The 7,758-nt window shown below is 36.9% G+C and overlaps 1 long non-coding RNA gene across 1 annotated transcript; it reads left to right on the top strand.

Annotated features, from left to right (window-relative positions):
• The first annotated feature begins 310 nt into the window (after positions 1-310).
• LOC113617854 (uncharacterized) lies at positions 311-6,237 on the top strand. The gene is made up of 3 exons (XR_003431786.1): positions 311-449; positions 832-839; positions 6,227-6,237. It is a non-coding gene; the product is annotated as an uncharacterized LOC113617854 (long non-coding RNA).
• Positions 6,238-7,758: the final 1,521 nt, after the last annotated feature.

A 7,758-nucleotide genomic window follows, 5' to 3' on the forward strand; every position in this document is an offset into this window, starting at 1 on the left:
CAGGTCCCAGACCCCACCCGCCCTGGCGGGTGAGCGGACAAGCCTCTCGGGCTGGTGAGTGCTGGTCGGCACCGATCCTCTGTGCGGGAATCTCTCCGCTTTGTCCTCTGCACTCCTGTTGCTGCGCTGTCCTCCCTGGCTCCGAATCTCCGCGCCCCCGCCCCCAGCAGTCTCCGCCCACGAAGGGGCTTCTTAGTGTGTGGATACCTTTCCTCCTTCACAGCTCCCTCCCACTGGTGCAGGTCCGGTCCCTATTCTTTTGTCTCAGTTTTTTCTTTTGCCCTACCCAGGTACGTGGGGAGTTTCTTGCCTTTTGGGAGGTCTGAGTTCTTCTGCCAGGGTTCAGTAGGTGTTCTGTAGAAGTTGTTCCACATGTAGATGTATTTCTGATGTATTTGTGGGGAGGAAGGTGATCTCCATGGCTTACTCTTCCGCCATGTTGAAGGTCTGTCTCCCCCTTTATTATATTATTCACAGTAATTCTGAAGTCTTTTTCTGCAACTCCATTTCCTTAATTATATCTGGGTCTGGACCTATTGACTATTTTACATCTCGAATATAAGTGATTACCTGTTGTTTCTGTTGTTGTTTTTGCTTGTTTAGTAATTTTTAATTTTATGTTAAACAGTGTGAATTCTTGTATGTGGGAGTTCTTGATTATATTATATACTCTTCTAGATTTTGTCATATTTTGCTCTGGCAAGCAGTAAATTACCAGCATCTACTTTGAATGACTTAATTTAAGGACGTGTGGCCCTGATCTATGCTGGTTATATTCTTACTCCTGGTTTTTTGTCCTCACTTGTAAGGCTGACCTTCCTAGACTAAAAGCCCTGTTTGTGATGGACTTTCTGTTCTAGTGGGCCCAAAATCCAGTCTGTGCAGCTTCTAAAATCTCTAACCAACCTTTCAGTATCACAACAGCTATTCTCTGGTATATCTCCCAGTGCTTCATAATAAACATGCAAACCTTATGTATTGGCCAATGACCAGAGGTATATATATATTTTTTAATAAATTTATTTATTTATTTTTGGCTGCATTGGGCCTTCGTTTCTGTGCACGGGCTTTATCTACTTGTGGCAAGCGGGGCTACTCTTCATTGCAGTGCGTGGGCTTCTCATTGCGGTGGCTTCTCTTGCTGCAGAGCACAGGCTCTAGGCATGCAGGCTTCAGTAGTTGTGGCACACTGGCTCTGTAGTTGCGGCTTGCGTGCTCTAGAGCACAGGCTCAGTAGTTGTGGTGCACGGACTTAGTTGCTCCACAGCATGTGGTATCTTCCCGGACCAGGGCTCAAACCTGTGTCACCTGCATTGGCAGGTGGATTCTTAACCACTGTGCCACCAGGGAAGTCCCAGAGGGAAATTTTAATGCATATTTTTGGCCTCCTTGTGTTGGCCTCTTTCTCTTTAGTATTCTGATCCTCAAATCCCACTGACTATGTAATCCTGAACTCTGATCTTTGTTTTCTTCACCCAGTGAGACTGTACTCTCTGATTGGGCTCTATTTTCCTGGCTAACAACAGTTTGGAAAATGCCTCAGTGAAAAAGCCAGTGAGTGCAGGGCTCACCTCATCTTCCTCACTTCTCTCAAGGATCATAGATAGCCCTGGGTGGTAGCTTTTCAGTGCCTAAAAATTGTTATTTTTTAAATTTAGAATTTTTTCCAGTTTTTATTGTATTCACAATAGGAGTTCAAATCTGTTCCTAGCTACTCCACGGTAGCCAAAACCAGTCATTAAAATTTAAAAACGTATCTCTTACAAGAGAAAACATATTTTTATTTTAATATGTATTTTCAATCAGATAATATAACATTTTAGCTATTTTTGAAATTTTGTATTTTAGTCTACAACCTTTTTCTCCCTAAAGACTGTAAGATGTAATGGAATAGAGGACAAGAACTCAAATGTTAAATGATAATGCAGAATGTCTGTTTCCTCTGAAATATAAAATAATTACAAGAAAATGTCATTTTAAAACTAGGTCTTCTTGGGACTTCCGTGGTAGTCCAGTGGTTAAGACTCCATGCTTCCAATGCAGGGGGCGCGGGTTTGATCCCTGGTTGGGGAACTAAGATCCCACATGCCGGGTGGCATGACCAAAAAAAAAAAACAAACCAAAAAAACAAAAGAACTAGGTCTTCTTATTAAAGATTAATTCTATGTGGTGAATAGTTGGCCCCAAACCATCAAAGTTCTTGAGAAGATAAATGACTGTTTGAGGCAGTCAGGGGCCTAGGAGGATAAAAAAAAGTGATAAATTCAAATCGGGTGTTTTGAGGAGTGTTTAATAAAATGACTGTTTTTTAAAACTATGTGGACAAAGAATAGGGAAACCACAAGAAGTAGTGCTGTACCTTGATACTAGTGAATCATGGCACTAATACCACCCTTAGAACAGAAGGAGCAAAAAGACAGAAAGGGCTGTTATGAGAGGAATTCCTTGACAGGAGCGGAGATCTTTAGTCAAGGGGCTTGCCAACCCATTTCACCCCACAGGAAGGAAGTCGAAGAAAAAACACATTCAGACTTCATTTTCCTCCTTTCTTCTAACCTCCTTCTGGGGCTTACCCAATTGAATAGAATGTCAGAGGACAAGGGAACTTGTTAATGTAATCCACACAAGTCCAGTCTTCCAGAATAGAGTAGGGTGGAGATAATAAATAAGGAGTAATCTCTAGTTGGGCAAACAAAGACTGTCCAGCACACCAATGACAGTTTTTCTTTCCCTTAATAATAATTTCAGCTTGGACTTATTGTTTTCTCAAATGAGATAATAAACTTACAACACACAGGTGTAATATTTGTTACACCTCAGTTAAGTAATTAAAGTGAAGTTTAATTTGGGAATATATTAATTATTTAAGAATTTATTAATTACTCACTGAACTAAACCATTTTATAAATTGAAAATGAGAATTACTATTTGCCCTATCTTGACTTTCTAGCTGATTCAAAGGCAAAGTTGTGAAGAAAGTTAAATCTGCCTTCTCCTTACTTTTGAACTCTTTCCACTTCCCGTTTATTAGAATCTCAGAGGTTTGAGGCCTGAGCACAGTGGGTCTCTTCCATTATAATCTACTCAAGAGTAGAAGACTCAGAAGACTTCCTATCCTATGAGGTCACTTAAAATACAGAGTTACTTTCACAATACAAGTAATCTATACAGAATATTTTGTATTTAAGAAAAAGATTTCACAGGAGGACAAATCCGTAGAGCCAAGGAACCCACTTTAGTGGAGATTAAATTGTTCTCCAAAGTGATGATAATTTGAGTGTTGAGACATCGTATTAAAAAATATATCACTCAGTGATTCTTCTGATTATGTGAAAAGTTCCAGTTTTTTTTGTAGCCTTTAAGACTTCTCAAACAGTTTCTGATTTCCCCCTTTAAATAAGGAGACAGCATTCCACAAGTTCAGAATCATCAGGGTCATAGCCATTACCAAATGGAATCTATTAATTAATAAAGTTGTTTTGTTTTCGTTGTATTAATTTCTTTACAATTACAGTCTATTAAGAGCAAATGCTACCTGTTTAAAATGTATTGAACTGATATCTTTTCTTTCTTTTATAGATGTAAGTAAAATAAATCACTTTAAAGAAAATTATTGAGTTAATAATAGTATAGGCAGAGGGCTTCCCTGGTGGCACAGTGGTTGGGAGTCCACCTGCCAATGCAGGGGACACGGGTTTGTGCCCCGGTCCGGGAAGATCCCACATGCCGCAGAGCGGCTGGGCCCGTGAGCCATGGCCGCTGAGCCTGCGCGTCCGGAGCCTGTGCTCCGCAACGGGGAGAGGCCACAACAGTGAGAGGCCCGCGTACCGCAAAAAAAAAAAAATAATAATAATAATAGTATAGGCAGAATGAATATATATGGCAAACCTTATCAAGGTGATAATGAATGACTAAGGTTTCAGGAAAATGGACAAGGTCTTCATTTTTGTTCTCTGTTGAATTCTCAAGTCTTTGAACAAAGTGTGGTACATAATCAAAAAATATTTGAGTGACTGAATCTTTAATTGGAATTTAAGACAGAGTAGCAAGTAGGAGTGTCCTTGGAGAGACATTCTCAAGCTATATCATATAGGCCAATCCATATTTTGTCTACCCAAGAAACTGATCCTACTGTTAAGAATGTATTGCTTATCTTCAAAATCTGTCTCATTATATAATTAAAATTTTTTTGAAATATAGCAAATTTGAAATTTGAGCTACTGCTGAGGACTTTTGAATACTTTTGAAGCTTAACAAGTAATGTCTTAACTGACTAGGTATATATAAGAGTAACAAAATATGAATTTCTTTATGTTAAAAAATAATGTCCTTAAATTATTTTATGTCCTTATAAATTATTTTGATCATTTGATTATTTATAAGGTAAATCCCTACATATTTCCATTACAGCTAAACTTTTATTACTAAACCACAAAAATTAGGCTGTTGACTACAAAATTTAATTTTATTTCTTGTGGTCATAAAATGATATGAAAATTAACTGCATGAGAGATGCTTGATTTATCTTTAATTAGGGATAAAAACATCTTTAAACGAGGAAGACAAAAGCCATTATAGGTCATTAAAGAGCAGTGAATTTTCAGGACTTTAAGTAAATTTATCTGTTAAAGAATTTTTTTAAAAAGAAAAAAACAAATGGCAAAAATATAGCCTATATTGTAAATATATATTTTACTGAGGATGCTATCAATGGAAGGATCATTAAAACAGTTCTGTCTTTCCTTTTACTCCCTGTTTGATAGAGCTAACATTTCACCAGTGGTTTGATGAGTTGAACTCTCTCTAGTAAATGATATTAAATATGAGATCTTTCTTGCAGCATTAATGAGAAATTAACTTTTGATTGTGTTAGGCTACTTAGATTTTACTGTGGTTCTTTCCTACAGCATTGCTAAGTCTATTTTGACTAATATAGTATATGTAATATAATCTAACATATTATAATAGTCATAGTAAAAGGCTTGGCCCAAAAGAAACCTCATATCCATTAACATTCACTTCCAGTTCTTCCCTCCCCTTGGCCCCTGGCAAGCACTAATCTACTTTCTGGCTCTATGGATTTGCTTTTTCTGGACGTTTCATATAAATAGAATTGTACAATATGTGTCTGTTTGTGAATGACTTATTTCACTGAGAATAGTGTTTTCAAGGTTCATTCATGTTGTACTTCATTCCTCTTAAAGCTGAATAATATTCCATTTTATGCATATATTACATTTTGTCTATCCATTTATTAATTGATGGACATTCGTGTTGTTTCTAGCTTTCGACTGTTATGAATAATGCTGCTGTGAACATCTGTGTACAGTTTTTTGTGAGTATATATTTTCAATTCTTTTGCGTCTTTACTGAAAAGCGGGATAGCTGGGTAATATAACTCTAGGTTTAATTATTGAAAAAATAAAACTCTTTCCAAAGTATCTGCACCATTTTTCATCCCCACCAGCAATGTATGAAAATTCCTATATTTCCACATTATCGCTGACACTTGCTATTGTCCATCCTCTTGATTACAGACATCTCAGTGGGTGTAAAGTGGTGTCTCCGTGTGGTTTCGATTTGCATTTTCAGAATAACTAATGATATTGATCATCATTTCATGTGCTTCTTGGCTGTTTTTACATCATCTTTGGAAAAGTATCTTTTCCAATCTTATGTCCATGCTTTAATTGGGTCATTTATCTTTTAATTGTTGAGTTGTAAGGGTTCTTTATATATTTTGGATACTAGTCCCCTATCAGATATATGCTATACAAATATTCTCTCCCTACAATTGAATTTTGATTATAGAAAAACCATTTAAAAAAATAGTGTGGGTGGTGAGTCGGGAGAGATGAGGAAGGAAGAAGAAAGAACAATTATGACGTTACTGGGGTAATTCAAGAGAGAAATCATGAGGCAATAGTGCTATCGAAATGGAGAGGAAATAGGAGAAATTTAAAGAGTTATTTTCTATACGATTTGTTAATAACATAAAATAGGTAAAAGAGCTGGGCTTTGCTGTGAGACAGTCTAAGTTGTAATCCTTGCTGCTCCTCTTCCTAGCTGTAAAATCATGGTGCTTATGGTATCTGGGGAACATAAGTGGTACACACAATTTTTATTTAAAAAATAGCCCTTAAATATTATTTTTTCATTCAAATTTGTTCAAATAGTGACGTTTGTGGGACATTTTAGAAGAAAAAAATTCTGGAGGACCTACGAGCAAATTTTAATGAAAGTTATGTTTCCGGGAATTTTGGAAGAAGAATTGTATGTTGCACCTATGTTCCCCTCTGACTAGTTGTATAATCTCGGGCAAGTTAATTAAGTATCTTTGGAAATCAGTTCTCTCATCGGTGAAATTGGATAATATTTCTCCCATACAGAGTTAGAAAAAAGAAAATGTGGTGGTTAATAGCATGATTTTTGAATTCAAACTACCTGCATTCAAGTTATGCCAGCTATGATCTGTGTTAACTTTAGGAAATTATATAACTCACTGTGCTTCAGTATCACCTGGGAAAAATGGAGATAATATTTAACATCAAAATGATGTTATGAAGATTGAACTAATACAAATTAAACTCTTAGTGTGGTATCTGATAAATATAATTTCCTAATAAATATTAGCTGTTATTGTAAATGTTACATAAAATAATTTAAGTGGCATACTGATTTTAGAGCCTGGATATAAAGGGTAATCAATACATGCTTGGTGCTATCATTATAATAGCCATTATTATTAAATGTCAGAGAAAGAAAAAATTGAGAAGTTGGGGATGAATACAGTTTCTAGTTTGATAAGGATCGTGCTACCATTCATCATTCAAGAAAAGTAGCAAGCCAGACGGAAAATAGACATTAATTGAGGATATTAAGTCAGATAACTTGGTAAAACGTCCAGTAGATAACTGATCATGTTCATTTGAGCACTGGTTAAAGGTAGGACTTGAAGACTGCTTAAGATTTTTCCAGACTGAAAGAGTTTGTCATTCTAGGCTTTAGCTGGAGAGAGGGCTGATGTAATGAGAAAATACAGTATGTATAGATCCTTGGTTCACTTGGAGGAAGTAGAGGATGGGAGGAGAGAAGCACAAAAAAGGAGCTCAAGGTAAATTGAACATAAAAATGATGTGAGAAAGTAGGAAAAAGTATATATTGTTTGTAAAGGAAAAACCTCAGTCATCCATCTTGGATTTATAAGTGAAGGAGTCTGTGTCTAAGGGAGTTAAGTGCAGTAATTATAAGTTATGAATTCAAAAGCAATTATTGGCTTTATAAGTTTTCTAGATTTTTGTTGTAGGGAAGAGAAATATACTTACAGTAATTACATCAGTCAGGGTCCTGGTAAGACACACATGTGGGTTCAACTTGGCCAAGAAGGAGAGTTTAGTAAAATGACTCTTTACGGTGGGGAGAGCATGGCTTAGAAAAATCAAGGGGTGATGCTCTATGTCCGTGCAACTAACAATCAGAGTGACATTACTGGACCTAGGTTGAAAGAGGCCGGGGAGGTAACAATGATCAGATCCTGGAGAAGGAAGTTTATAGAAAAGGTGGTGTGTCAGCAGACCACAAACAACCAGAGGTGATGTCACATGAAATATGAAAGAATGAATATCTTTATGTGACTCTCCCTACTCACTCTCATCTCCTGGCTTTGTTTCATTGGCTGAAGACTAAGCCTGTTGGCAAGGGAATCATTGATGCCTCCTGGGTTCAGCACCCTGGGACACAGAACAGGGTGGAAAAAGA

The sequence above is a fragment of the Aethalodelphis obliquidens genome, unplaced genomic scaffold, assembly GCF_003676395.1.
Source record: "Aethalodelphis obliquidens isolate GAN/ISIS:26980383/991018 unplaced genomic scaffold, ASM367639v1 scaffold5, whole genome shotgun sequence".
NCBI classification, from domain to species: Eukaryota; Metazoa; Chordata; class Mammalia; order Artiodactyla; family Delphinidae; genus Aethalodelphis; species Aethalodelphis obliquidens.